We start from the raw sequence: 15,549 nt of genomic DNA, 5'->3' as shown, positions 1-15,549 counted from the left end.
GGTGAGGGGACTTTAAAACAAAGCGGCGAAGATAGGACAATTCAATTTTGGAAACGTGAAGTTACATGTATTATCAATTGGAAAAAAAGTTTTTGGTGTTTGTTTTTTTTCCTGGTTCTGAGGAAGATTTTAATAAAGAATTGAAAAGTTATAATCAAGGTCTTATCATTAAAATATCTGAGACTGCCTACCATCAATGATAGTTGTGTTTTTACATTGACCGTGGGACCACGAATTTCTTATCCTAAAAATGTTGGACCCAGGGCCAATATATGCTTGCCATGTGAACTGCCAGTACAACGTATCTTGAGATTCCTTCCCTCAGTTTTGTCCCCTATGAAGCAGATGTGATGGCTACACCTCCCTCTGAGCTATAATGAGACGTATATAGATACAGAGTGTCAAGTGGTTAGCACATACGTGGCACGAGGGAGAGAATAAATGTTAGGTGTGATTTTATTACCCAGTAAAAATCATCTCACATTGGACCACTTTTTAGGAGTAACACTCAACACTTTTTTTCAAAAAACTAAATTTTGGTTGCTATGACCACCAAAGCTGTCTGAACAACTTCTAATAATATCAAACAATTTCTAAACTAGGTAAGTCCTTTTCTACCTACATCACTAAGGATCATCTCAAGGCAAAAATGCCCCTTGGGGGCGCTTCAATTTAGTATATTTTAAAATTCTCATTATTATTTTCATTAGTTTTTATCACATAAACGTCGTAGGACACATAGCCATTTATGTTTAATTACTATTTTAAGTCATACTGCGTTTGAAGTGAATATTTATGTGATCTATTTCTTTTAGCCTTCCTTTTCGCCAAATATACGTACGCCTTTATAAAATAAAATGCATGTGTAATGCAAGACAGAAACCTCGTGTTTGGCAGGTTAGGTTGGTTATTTCAGAGGGGTGGTTTTGTTTGGTATTTGTTTGAGTTGGTCGGCATTAAAATATTCATCCCTAGGCAGGTTTTGGAGGTGTTAACCCGTTGCCTTCTCAGACCACCAGTGTTGCGATAATAAATGCTTATTCTATGACTCCCCCCCCTAAAAAAAAAAAATTCATCCACAATAAACAAACCCATACATTTTGCCATTTGGGTATAATGTTCCAATTCCAAGAGCACTTTATCCAAGTTTCTGAGCTAGATTAACTTGCAGATAAAAAGTAATCAAGTTCTTTTTAAACTCACTGAGATGACAATACCAAGTTCATGTCTTATCTTAAGAGTGATAAGATAAAATAACAGCCTGAACAAAAACGAAACTTGCCCTTACCTTGTAGATCTGGGTCCATTCAATGTCAGGACAATGAGATTACTGTCGCACTTCAGGTTTGTGACCTGGCGCCAGGAGAATCTCAGGCTCAGGAGATGGAACAGTTCCCTCTTCTACCTGTTTCTTCCTACTCTCCCATTTCTCCCATCCCCACCCCAGGTCCATCTTCTGACGGTAAGCAATCTGAATGTGGCAGAAACATCAAGCACTGACTGTCAAGTGGCGAAACTCCCATCTATCATTTCTTTCACTAACGAGGGTCTGCACTTGGGAGCCCTAAGGCAGCACCGTGAGTGAGCGCTGACTGTACCTGGCCCTGTGCCAAGTGCATTACATGCCCAAGTTCATGTATTCCTTGCAACCACCCTAAGAGGCACATATTATCTTCACTCTATAGGTAGAAGGTTGAGACCCAAAGAATTTAAGGTCATGATGGCCAAAAGCATCTTACTGCCCAAGCTGTGCTCTAATGGGAGCTATAAGCATAAGCCCTACAGTGAATCAAGGAAAGATGGTGGAAAGGAGGTTATCCTAAGGCAATGGAGGGGAGAGGGTTTGCAAGAGCATTTCAGGACAGAAATCACACCATGGCTAGCCCGCCTAGCTACAGACCCAAGGCAGCTCTGGGCGAACTTAGCAGTAGGGCTGGATCCCAGGGCTTCACTACTTGGCTTCATCCTCAGATCTTTTTCCTACCCCTGGACTTCCATCTCCTCAAAATTTGGACTTTCCTCTACTCCATGCTCTCCCTTGAGGCCTTTGGACTCTAACTGTGGTTCAACTTCAAAGCAAGAAGTTTACTGGCTCAGCTCCATGCTTGGACAAAGCTATGTGTGCTGGGCCACCTCACAGGCCATCTCGATCAGCTGTGGTGGGACACATGCACACAGACCCTTTACCAAGTATCATGTAGGGACTCAGCTCCCTCTGCCTGCACAAGGATGCAGGATATGGTGAGGCCAAAAAGGAACACCAACAGAGCCATGGATAGGGGAGTCATACCACTATATTCTCGCTGGTGACTGGGTTGAAGACACAGGAAGCAGGAGCCACACGATGCGCAACCTTCTGTCTGCTTCTCGGCCAACCAACCAACCAACTTGCTAGCTGCAATCCGTGCTTACTAGCGTAGCCATGGCAGTTATATTAGTGGCTAATGGCTAACCAGTAACAGCTGAGACCACCCCGCCACAGCGGTTGGCCATCTGATTACAGCTGATGGCCACTTAATAACCAAGCCAGTACCTTTCCACATGAGGCCAAAAGTCTGGAAACTGCTCTCTGGGACTCCATCCCCACACCAAGTTCCCAAGCATGGCTGCTTACAATGGCAGTGCCCTCAGGGTGGCAATGCAGACCATGGCAGGCACTGTAACTTCACTTGCAGTTTTCTAATCCTTAAAGACCCTTAGAGATAGCTGTCATGCAGGAACTCACCTCCCACTCACCGCACCAGAACGCAGGATATGGTGAGGCCACAAAGGAACACCCACGGAGCCATAAATAGAGGAGTCATACCCCTATATTCTCGCTGGCAGCTGGGTTGGAGACAGGAAGCAGGAGCTACACGATCCGCAACCTGCCGTCCGCTTTTCTGTGAACCAACCAACCCCTTGCTAACAGCAATCCGTACTTGCTAGCTCAGCCATGGCAGTTATATCAGTGGCCAATGGCTAACTGGTAACAGCTGATGGCCAACTAGTCACAGCTGATGACCGTCTACTACCCAAGCCAGCACCTTTCCACGTGAGGCCGAGAGCCTGGAAACTGCTCTCTGGAACTCTGTCCCCACCATAGTTCATCTGACAAATAAGAAAATTGCAGTTCAGAAAGGTACAGTAATTTTCCCAATATCATGCAGCTGTGAGTGGCAGCCAATATTCAAACACAACAGCAAAGGCCAAGCTACTTCTCGAAGACCATATTGCTTCTGATAGTCACAACCCTTCTATGACAGGATTCAGGGCCTTCCTCCAAAATAGTGCTCAATCATTTCTACAGGCATCCCAGGTAAAACCTGCAGGGATACAACCTCTAAGGTAAGAAACTAGAGTTTCTGAGGAAAAAGATTAAGAGACAAATTGCCAGGGTCAGAAAATGGGTTAGGAAAAACCCAACTTTAATTTTCATTCCCATAAAATAGCTAATGCTATTCTTTCGTTTTTTAAAGGAAGACTTTCGTTTATTCATTTAGAAAATAATCATGACTGCTTTCTGAGTGTCAGGTCCTGAAATAAGACACAGCACAACCAATGGCCAAGAAACCGTGCTCCCTGCAGTTCTCGTATTTGGCCAGCAGAGAGAGCGAGTGCCCATTCTGCGAGGCGGACCACCTTCTGTCTGGACACCCGCTGAATTGGGTGGACAGCGACACCAACTGGACCGCACAGAGTGCAGGAGACAAAGAAATCCCAGGTGTCCCCACAGGTGTTTGGAATTACAATGAGGCACCCTCCCCCGCCCCCCAGGGAGATCTGAGAACAGACCTGAAGACCAGTTCTGAGAAGATGAGGAATGAACAGAGGACCTGGGTAAAACCAACCTGCCCTACAGATAAGAGTCAGAGGCTCCAAGAATTGGCAAAGACCTCATGTGCAAAACACAGTTCCCTTTGACCACAACCAAGCCCTGGGCGACCAGCACTGAATCATGGGACCCCACTTTCTAGCCCCAACATTCCACTGTCCTCAGTGGGAGGGAAGGAAGGGTTCCTTCCCCTTTCCGCTGTCTCAGATTAGGGTGCAGAAAGCCCAGATGTCAAGACACGTTTGAGAAGGAAGTGCAGCAGCATACATGGCCAGGGACGGTCACCCTAGCAAATTCACCCAGGACCTGCCAGAGTCTGGAGAAAGCTGAACTAATTGTTCTGGCAGGCATTGCAAGACTGATGTTCTGTCTCCACGTGAAACAGAATGGCCACAGGTGTTTCACACGCTCCCTTAAGCTGAGAGACACCAAAGCAAAACAGTGACTCGGCCCCACCCATTCCGCGTTACACTGTACTAGAGAAGATGTCAAAAGGCTGATTAATTAAGAATAAAACCTGTCACACCAAGTGACCCCTTTTGACTATAAACTAGAAGATTTAGGGGAATTTCTAACATCCTCCCTGGTGCAGACATTCTGGGTTTCTTCATTTTCATGAACTGAAAATTATAAAATCAGCCTTTCCACTTTCTTAGCATAAGCTGGTATTGATTATCTTGTTTTAAAGGCAAAAAGAAAATTCAAAATCAAAATCCAATGAGGCATCCCAAAAGGTGAAGTTTGCTGTGTATACATTTCAATTTTTTTAACCAGGATATGAAGGAAAGATGAAATGCAGATGATGACAAATGATTGTGTTAAAACTGAATCACATAACCACGCTAAAGGGGTGGGGAACAGAGGAGCTGACCTAAGTGACTTTGGCAAAAAGCTTTTGACTAGATACTTAAGGCTCAAAACTAAACAAACTGAATATAAACACTGTGCTCTAGTGGGTAAATGTGTTTTTCCCAGGGGTGAAACTGCTATCTATTCAGCTACTTTACATGTATGCCAAGGTTGAACAAATATGTAAACAATTATAGATAATAAGGGCCAGTTTTCTTCACTATAGGAGAAAAAGTTACAAAGAAAGAAAGTGGGAAGTTTCGCATGCGTTCTGTGGCGCTAGACCGGAGCCAAGTTATCAGTCTGGACTCATGCTTCTGTTTTCAGGATAGATAAAAAGGATGGAAGCAAGAAAGAGACTGGAGCCATATCAAAAGGACACAGGCAGCAACCTGAGACAGCCCATTCCACAGTAAGAACAGCTTCAGGAAAGCTCCACCAGTGGATGGGGTAGTGAGTTGTATCCCCTAAAAAGATACCTTGAAGTTCTAACTCCAGGTTCCTGTGAACCTGACAGTCTTTGGAATTCGGGTCTTTGCAAATGTATCAAGTTAAAATGAAGTCATGCGGGATTACCATGGGCCCTAAATCCATTGATGGGTGTCCTCACGAGAGGAGAAGCAATCAGAGGCACACACAGGGAAGAAATCCGTGCGAAGAAGACAGGCAGAGAAGCAGCTGAGAGGCAAGGAACACCAAGGACTGCCCGCAACCAGCAGCAGCTAGGAGAGAGGCATGGGGCAGATTCACCCTCAGGGACTTCAAAAGGAACCATCCCCGCAGACACTTGGACTTCAGACTTCTCGCCTCCGAAACTGTGAAAAAATTCTGTTGTTTTAGGCCACCCAGTTTGTGGTCATTTGTCACAGGAGCATTAAGAAATTAATACAGATGGTGAGAATTAATGGGTAAAAGTTTAAGCAGTATAGGGACGGAGTCCCAGAGAGCAGTTTCCAGGCTCTCTACCTCATGTGGAAAGGTGCTGGCTCGGGTAATAGATGGCCATCAGCTGTAACCAGCTGGCCATTAGCCACTATTGCTTTGTATATAAGTGCCGTGGCTACGCTAGCACGCACGGATTGCAGCTGGCAAGCGCAGTAAGCGAGCGGATTATGGATAGCGGATCCTGTGGATCCTACTTCCTGTCTCACCCGGCCTCCACCAGCGAGACAGGGGGTACAGGAATACCCCTGTTGGGGTACTGGAGGATGTTTGCTTTTGTGTCTCGACCAGCTGCCATTGAGAATATAGTGGTGTGACTCCCCTATCTATGGGTCCGTGGTTGTTCCTTTTTGGCCTCACCATATCCTGCGTTCTGGTAAGGGAAGCGGGAGCTGAGTGCCTGCATTACATGCAGAAATAGAATATTTGCCTAATCTCAAAGAATCCCACCTCAAATACTTATTAGTTAAAAGGAAAATAGTAAAAAAAAAAAAAAAAAAAAAGAAAATAGTGACTACCAAAATGAAAGCTGGTAGTCACCACCTTGACCCAATGACCAAGGCTGATATCACCAGTAATACTAACACATATGCCATGTTCTGCCGATATGATGCAATGGGGGAGGCACATCACCTGTGTGGATCCTTTCCATGCTGCAAAACCTCACGCTAATCAGAACCAGCTGGCAAACTTCAGCCGAAGGGCATTTTACAAAATAACAGACCAGTACACTATCAAGTATCAAGATCATGAAACACAAGCAAAGACTGATGGGCAGCCACACATCAGAGGAGACTAAAGAGACCAACAACTAAATGCAGTGAGGGATCCCGGAACAGGAAAAGGACATTAGTGGGATGATTGGTGAGATTGGAATCAAGTTGTGGCTTAATTAGTAATAATACACTCATGTTCCTTTCTAAGTTTTCATCACGTTCTGTGGTTATGTAGATGTTAACATAAGGAGAAATGGGGTGAAGGGTATACAAGAACTCTTGGTACTGCTTTTGCAACTCTTCTATAATCCAAAATTATCTCCAAATTAAAAAAAAATCTGGGGGCAAGGGTGGGGAATTGTGTTCTTTTGGGGGGAAATCCAATGAGGAAAGTCAGCCAAAGGATCACCTGACAATTCAGACATAAGAAATTAGAAACTGGAATAGAAACTAAACAAAGCTCCATGAATTATTCTACCACATTACTTTCAGTACACAAGGCGCCAAGAATTGGATCATTCAAAAACAACACACCGTGTTTAACATTTTTATTTTTAACTCCTTTGGTAGTACAAAAGTCATAAAAGTACAAACCAGACAGTTAAAAATACACTTGACACTTAAAATGGTGAAAAATTTTCTTTACAGATTTTTACATCAAGGTGGTAGCCAAGTCATTTATATATTACACCAGAAGTTAATCCATCATTAGTGTTTTGTATAGCAAGTTTGCTGTGGATCCCCAATCCTTCTAATGAAGGAGGAAAACCACAAGGCCTGTAAACATCAGTTGCTTTGGGAACACTTAAGAATTCTTATCAGATAATAGAAACCAGTAAAAAGCTTATGTGTTCAAAATATTGAATGCTTAACTTTTGGCATATTTGGAAGCCAGCCTGACAAAAACTGCTCAAGTATTAGAAAATATTTAAAATGTACTTCTTGGTAAAAATACAATTTTAAATATTTTTGAGTATTCTCTTGCCTGTTGTATTGCTATTAAAAAAAAAAAGTGCTCTGACCTGAATAAAATTAAAAAATAATTAAAGCTGAAGAATCTCTTACATTTTATCTCTCATCATTTTGAGGACATAGTTTAAACAAAAAATGATGGTTTTTTAAAACCAACTATTGGTCTAGATGAGATATATGTTATTTACACTAATACACAGTCCCAAAATTCATATATTGCTACTTTCTGAACCTCAGTAAAATTTCACACTGACTTCCTCTATCGTCTAGTCCACTGTGTTTAGGTATGGACACACATACACTTTCTAATTAGTTGTCAGTAAAAATACACATGAAATTGAACCTACCATTCATTTACAAGGTTAGAAACTTTTAATTTAATGCCAGAAACAGAATGGAATGAATATATTTACAGGAAATAGTTTAAAGTACATTTTAAAGGAAACTATCTTCTGGAAGTCAAATGAGAAATGTGCTGTTTCTCTCTGAAATAAAAGAAGTGCCCAAGGTACCACACCAACACTGATGTGGAAGTGGGCCCTCTCACCCCCTGGCCCAGACCTATAATAGATGTACTACTTACTATCTTTGCCTCTGAGTTCTTTCAGGTGTTTCATAAAGGGGAAGGCCAAAAATAAATAAATTTAAAAAATAGGGTTTACCAAGCTGAAAGGGGAAATAACCACCAAGAATCTTTTAAGTAATAAGCATTAGTCACAAGATGGAAAACAGCAAGTGCACCAAAGAAAACATGACAGAAGAAGGTGCGGGGCCGATCCTGCATGGGAAATAGAGGGGTTTTTAATTTTGTTTTGACCTTGGGTTGTCACAAGAATTTTTTGTTTGTTTTGCTGACTTTAAACCATTTCCCTTTTATTTAACGGACTAAAAAATTGCTTAGCTGAAGTTAAAAAACAACAACAACAACAAACTCTCAATATTTTATAAGTGACCCAAGAGTGGTAGCAGAAGTCAGTGCTGAATTCTTGGTCTCAAAATCCAAAGTCTGCCATCTAGTTCCATCTGACTCCAGGATCTCTCGGGGAATCAAGTTCTCAGGGTGACACTAGGTTATCTTCCAGGACCGTTCACCACCAGAGAGTCACCTTTATCTTTTGTAACAGTTAAATTGTAAGAGGATCTTCTTACAACCAGTAGTAAAATGGGAAGTAAGGGTTGGGGGAACAGAGCACATGTGCGCACGCACACACACACACACACACACACACACACATACACCAACAGCATCAGCTCAGACAGTACACAAATAGTTCCACTGTACATAGTGGTCATACTGAGAAAACTGCAGTGTGTACACTAAGGCTGGGCAGGGGGAAATGGAAGGGGTGGGGGCAGAAGGTGGTTGGGAAGATAAAAAAATAAGCTCTTTTCTTCCCTAGAAATGTAATAAATTTTTCATGAGACATTTTTAAACCAAAACTTGTTTCAAAACCAACTGAATTCTGTATCCAGCAGAGCAACCACATTCCCTTTTAGCTTTTATCCATATGCCTGCAGACTCCACGAGAGAAATTGTATAAAAGATAAAAATATTCCCTAGGTAACTTCATATCTTGTTAAGTTTTCAGTCTCTTAGAAATCTTCAAATAATGTCATTCCTGAAAGAGAAATCAAAAAAAGGTAAAGCTTTATAGGAACTAAACATCATGTCACATATTAATCTGCCTGAATATTTGAAAACACAGAGAAACTGTAATCCATCATCACCCCGTCCCACCCCATCCCATGGATTCCTTCCTCCATTACACATTTCTTCTGGAATTTAGTCTAAAGAAATTTAAGTACCACAATTTCAAAAGAACTTCATTATCAAGGTTTTCTAAATGAATAAAGAATAGAATTTGAGAACCACAGTGGACTAGGAGTATCAGTCTGTTTTAACAGGAGTTTCTAAGGTGGGCATTCTCCCTGTGAATCATGTGTCACTTCTGGGGACCGTGTTCTTTAACTCCTTGGCCACATTCTGTCAAGTGCACAGGCTCAGTCACAAGGAACCGTGTATGGAAGGTGTCTTTCCTAAGCCACACCAAAGGGAGTTAACTCTGGGTCTCTCTTGAGCACACAATGCACCTCGGCTGGGATTTCCCTGGGCAAGTGAGAACACAGTGATGAAATGCTCACAGGTCTCCATTACACCTCCAGGGCTTTGTATTGTGTGAACTTCTTCTAATAACTGATCCCTGCTGTTACATTTACATTACAAATGAAACCCCTTGTAAACCTGTAAAACAGTTTTCTATTTTCCAAAGTTTGGTTTTTTTTATTAGTGTCTCATCAAAGTGACAGACAGTTATATACCTTTTTGCTTTCCTGTTTTGAAGACTGGAATAACCCAAGACAGGACTGAAATTCTAGAGCTGCCTGTGTGTATTGAAACATGCACACCATGCAGGCCTACACCAGGTTAAGGAACAAAACACCCACTTGTCTACCAAAACTGTGTTTGCCTATAAATGCTAAACAAAAACAGAGATGAAACCAACTTACAATAATGCGGAAAAATAGCAAAAGGTCAATAGAGATTAAGTCTTAACTTAAATATCGCATGGTGTTTATTTTACAGCTCATCCTTCAAGCTATACATTGTAATATTATCCATATTATTCTTTTCTGTCACTCTGTGATTTATAATATTCATAGTGGTTGAGAGAGAGAATTTACCAAACTAAATAGTTTGGGTAAAAGACCCTTATCTCCTTAGCTAAAAAGGAAATAAAATATCTCCTTAAACAGCATGAATCAAGTTATTAGTTATATATGAAAGACGTAATCCCCTGCACTGCACTGCTACAACCCAGCACAGCCGAACTACGGATCTGAACTGTAAAACTGAACAAAGCCAAGTCTGGGAATACTTTCAACTGAGAGTCGATTAATTTGGAAGATGCACGCAGGGGAAAAGGCAGAAAGGCCAAAGGGGAAGAATAGAAAATGGTCCTAAAAGAAAAAAATAAGTTAAAAATAAGTGACAGAATTTTCCCAATAAAACTTCAAACTGGGCCATCACCTGGAAAATAGGTATTGAACTCTTTTTATGTCTCCTTTTTATCATCTACTCCCTTAGACCTAGACTTTTTTGTATCAAGGAAAACAAGAAGGTCAAGGGTGAGGGATGTCAGGCCTAAAATGTAATGTTTCATCACAGTAAGAGTGTTCATTCCAATGTAGGAGAACTTCCCATTTAGAGTTCTTTGCACAGATTTGACCAACTTGAAGGACCAGATGTGCAAGACGGAGGGCTGGGCTAGGAAAAAGGGGTCTTTTCAAATCCAGACCCTTAGGACTAGCTGTTGAACCCTGGCCCGCTCTGGAGCGCTGCCTCACAGTGTAGTTAGGGGGTCACCTAGATGACACTTGGACAGTGCTGAGCAGGGCTGAGCAGTCAGCATGCAGCCAATGGTTAGCTCTTGGCATCATGATCATAGCTGTTCTCTGCCCTGAACGATCCCACTGGCTTTCTTCAACAGCTGTCTTGTGTGACAGATTCAAACTGAACTGGACGCAGTATCTTTGCGAGAGGAAGTAAAATACAAATCGCTGCTTAGAGTCCTTACTACTAAAACCAGAAACTAAGCAAAAAAAAGGGGGGGTTGGGAGGTGAGGGAGGGACATGGGCAGGGGGAGTTAACCTTTTTAAAAGCTCTACTAAAGCCACCCTGCACTGATTTGCAGTTCTGGGCGCTCTCTCCCCAAGAATACACACTTATTAACAGGTAGCACTTTACCAGCACAGCAGCTATCAGTTTCCAGGTAAATATCGTCTTATCGGAATGGCACTCTAGGGGAAAGAAGACACCAACACGCCTGTATACTTCCAACTGTGGCCTTATTTGGGGGACTGTGTTGCAATGCATTTTCGCATTGTTAAATTCCTTCTCATTTCATTCTACAGTTGTGACTATATCCATATTGATTTTAAAAAAAAACACAGACTTTAAAATAGTATTTCTTTACCACAGCACACTGATGGTAAAAGGTGCCTTCCATATGGCCATAGAGCAGTCAGAAACCACAGGGCGCTGGCATAAATGCTAGGGAAGGCCAGCAGCAGGGGACGGGACCGGGAGAAATCACGCCACCCAGCCATTATGCTTGGTTCCTATCACCACGGGACCCACCATATTGAGCAAGCCTGACCCCTCTCTCTCTGGGGCGAATTTGGTGATTATCAATGGGTGCTCAAGCTGGAAGAAATTAAGCAAAACTTCCTTATATTGAAAAAACAATTCAGAAATCCCAAGTGTGACCATTTCCCTCATAAAGACTGATGGAAATTTAGAACCTCAGAAAAGATTTATCTGGAAAGAATAAAGAGGTCCTTTTTTTCCTTAAAGTGTATTGTTTACTACACTATTCTAATTATAAAGATAAAGCCACAATTCCGTTATTAGGCTATGGGTCCACAGACGCCCCCTATACCGCAGTCCCCCGTATCCATGCGGGATACGTTCCAAGACGCCCAGTGGAAAGCACGTTTTTTCCCATACATCCCTACCTATGATAAAGTTTAATTTACCAATGAGGCACAGTAAGAGAAATCAGGGTCACCTGAACACAAGCACTGGGATACCGCAACAGCCTGTCTGAGAACCGAGATAACTACTAAGTGACGAGCAGGAGGGGAGTATAGAGCGCGGAGATGCTGGACAAAGGAGTGAGTCACGTCCGGGTAGAACGAGCAGAATGGCGTGAGATTTCATCACATTAGAGAAAGACTTGCAATTTAAAATTTATGAATTGTTTATGTCTGGAATTTTCCATTTAAAATTTTTGGATCGCAGTTGATGGGGAGAGGGGATAATTAAAACCGTGGAAAGGGAAACTGTGGAGAACGGAGGTACTCCGTTTTGATTAAGACATGTATGTCCCTCGTTAAAAAGATTCTCTAGGAAAAAGGATGCGGTCCCTTTAAAAATTAGAAACACCTTTTAAGACATTAGAAACCTAAGCAGATTAAGGGATAGTGAGCAGTAGGACCTCCAAGGACAGGGTGTTCAAGAAGGAAAAGACCAGCTAATTAATACCAGTAGCTGACATTTACAGGGTGCTTTCCATGTGCCAGGCACTGCCGTGCTAAGCACTTCGGATTCAGGGACTCAATCTTTCCAACGATTCCGTGGGTCGACGACAACTCCCATTTTCATAGGGGGAAACTGAGGCTTGCAGCTCCGGTACCAAGGCCACACAGGGCAGCGACTCCATCCCAGGCAGTCAGACCTGGATGCCCACACAGCCCCCCCACCTGGCACTGCCACACAATCACCAGAGAGATGCCAGTGGGTCGAGCTCTGGCCGACAGCAGGGAGGAAGGCTGGAGCAGACCCTGCCCAGGGAGTCTGTGCGGGAGGAGACAGCTGGCTTTGGGGGCAGTTCAAAGCAAAAGAAAACAAAAACCTTGGTTCCCATGTTGCCTAAATTCTGGGAATGCTTATAAATATGTTTTATAATCTCTTCTGTGTACAGAACGAGGCTTTGGAAGAACAATTTAGAACATCACAGTGATGACAGCAGAGTATGTTTTTAGGTCCACCCAAAACTCTCAAATTACGTCCATAAATGTCTGGACCTGTTCCCAACAACAAAGAACAAATAGCACATAGAACTACTAGTCATCAGCGTCCACAAAAAGAGAGGCTGTATATATGTATGTTGTTGTGGGGACAGAGCCCCAGAAAGTAGTTTCCAGGCTCTCAGCCTCACATAGACAGGTGCTGGCTCAGGTAGTAAATGGCCATCAACTGTGATTGGATGGCCATCAGCTGTGGCTAGTTGGCCGTCAGCTGTAACCAGTGAACCATTGGCCACTAATATAACTGCCGTTGCTACGCTAGCAGCAAATGGGGGCTAGCAAGAGGATGGCGGCTGAGCCTGCAAGCGGCGCAGTGAGGGTTGAGAATTGTGTGGCTCCTGTTTCTTGTTTCTCCAACCCAGCCACCAGCGAGAATATAGTGATATGACTCCCCTACTTATGGCTCCGTGGGTGTTCCTTTTTGGCCTCACCATGTCCTGTGTTCTTATGTGGGGAGCGGGAGCAGAGACCCTGCAGGCAGCCCTGCACGACAGTTGTATACTCATTGTGTATGCACAGAATAACCCAGGGAGGATGTAGAGAGCACCGATATACGTGGTCCCCTCGTGGGAAGGAAACTGGGCTGGGAGACGGTATGTGTGTGGTGGGAAAGAAGGGGTGTAGACAGTGTGAAGACTTACATTTTTTAAGACTTATTCAAGTATTGTGTGCATGTTTTATTTTTCAATTTTTAAACAATAATTCCATTTCAGGCACTGTTAATAGCCAGTACCTCGCAGGAAGAAGGGACTGAACCATCAGGAAGTCCAGAATCTGGAACTAACTACCATCATGACCTTGAACAACACATAGAACTTCCTAGGGCCTCCTTACTCTGAAACAAGGGAGCCAGGGGCACAGGGAAAAAAGTCTACAATGAGAACTAGAACAGAAACTCCACAAGCACGTGGCCTTGTCTGTCCCTTCCACAGTGCTGCAACCGTGAGGCCTGGCTGTGCCTGGCACATAGTAGGCGCTCAGTATATACTTTGAAAAGATGTAATTGTACCAGAATTGACCGGAACTAGCAATCACAGTTCCTCCGAGATCTCACAGTCTTTGATCTTATTCTACCTGTAAGAAAAGAGAATAGCTCCCAAACCTGATCCAAGGCACACTTTAACAGCCAAATAACATCAAAAGGACCCCCCAGGAGACCAAAGGACACCCTGCCTACTGCAGGCTGATAACGTCAAAATGATCACTTCTGTGAGCTACTGGGCTAAACTGAATACGGATTTTTTTTCCTCTTGTTAGAGAAAGCAAAGCTCCCTCGAACTTTAAAGCCACTTCGCATGTTAGCTCCAAAGTGTGGATTTCTTCCCGTCCAAGCCCTCTCACTACCTAGCCCAGGGACCTGGGAAAAATTAATCCCTCTGAGCCGGTTCTTCTTCTGTGAAGTGAAAAGATTATCACTCATAATTCATAAAGGTGCAGTTTCTTTTTATAAATTTATTGCCGCTTAAAGACCAGTGAATCGAATGAAGGAGCTTCCATCAAATCTGAGGTACTTTCGCTTTTTAAGAAAACATGTATTTCTCCCTAAATAAATATAAGCTACAGAGAAAAATATTAATTTAGTAGCGGTACCTGAAGTTTCTCACCATCCTCTCCTTCCCTGGAGAGTTAACAAAAGAAGCGTGAATACAAATATACAACTTCAGGGAGACCCCACAGGGACCCTCCACCACACTGCCTGTCACAGAGTTGAAAATAAGTGCCTTTCCTCACTGTTAGAAGAAAAAACGAAGGCATCAAAAGTCAGAAAAGCTGTCCTTGTGATTGGCCGAGATGCTCTTGAGGGAGGAAGCATGGCCCACAAGACCGGCTGGGCAGAAAGGAGCAGGGCAGAGCCCCCGCAGAGTGGCACAGCTAAATGCTGAAAACTTCCCAGTCCTCATTACCTCTTAATTTAAACCATCCTCTGACCTTTACAATGAATGGAACTTAAGTCTGCAAAACTTTTCAATGGCCTTGTAACTAACTCTGATTCCACCTCCAGTAAAAGTGGAATGGTTATGTCTAAGGCCCTCTTAACACAAGCAAGAAATGGCCCAAATTCCTAAGGAACTTGCCAAATATCCACTTTTGAGATGTCATAAGAGTCCAAAGCTCTGACGTTCTTAAGAAGGAAAAAGGGATTCACAGAACCTAAAGCTGATGCTTGAGGAATGGGTTAATAAATAACTAAGGCCACCGAGCAGGAGATGAAAATTACTGATAGTAGTGAATATTTAGGAAGTACTAACTGTGTGCCAAGGACTGATTTCAGAACTCTCCAGATGCATTACGGCATGTAAACCCAGCGACAACCCCACTTTAAGGATGAAGAAACTGAGGCTTCGAGGAGTTAAGTAACTTGTGCAAATTAGTGGCACAGTTAACATTAAGCCTAAGCAGTTTAAAATTCAGCTTTTAATCACTAAAATAAATTACTTAAATAAGAAGTAATAGAATAGTTTCAATAACATAACAATTTAAAATAAAAACCAGTGATTATGAAGACAAAGCAGTGGCATTTGCAGGCTGAGAGCAATTTAACTTTGAAGAACAAAAGCTTATTCTTCTAAGAAGAAATCAAAACACATTTTCTGTGGAAAAAGAAACCATTTTAACTGCACTGCCAAAATAAATCAGGCAGAGGCAAGTTAGATCTCACTATTCAG

General features: G+C 42.7%; 1 protein-coding gene across 1 annotated transcript in view; it reads right to left on the bottom strand.

Moving 5' to 3' along the window:
- Window positions 1-6,854: 6,854 nt before the first annotated feature.
- The window catches only part of RELL1 (RELT like 1), a 55,188-nt gene continuing 46,493 nt past the window's right edge, over window positions 6,855-15,549 (bottom strand). Inside the window, exon 7 of the mRNA XM_019741950.3 lies at window positions 6,855-8,912. The gene's annotated coding sequence lies outside the window, so the exon portion shown is untranslated. The remainder of the gene's footprint in view (window positions 8,913-15,549) is intronic.

This window comes from Rhinolophus sinicus, chromosome 1 (assembly GCF_057876585.1).
Source record: "Rhinolophus sinicus isolate RSI-liver-muscle chromosome 1, RSI-T2T, whole genome shotgun sequence".
Lineage (NCBI taxonomy): Eukaryota > Metazoa > Chordata > Mammalia > Chiroptera > Rhinolophidae > Rhinolophus > Rhinolophus sinicus.
This window is presented reverse-complemented; position numbering and strand designations above follow the sequence as displayed.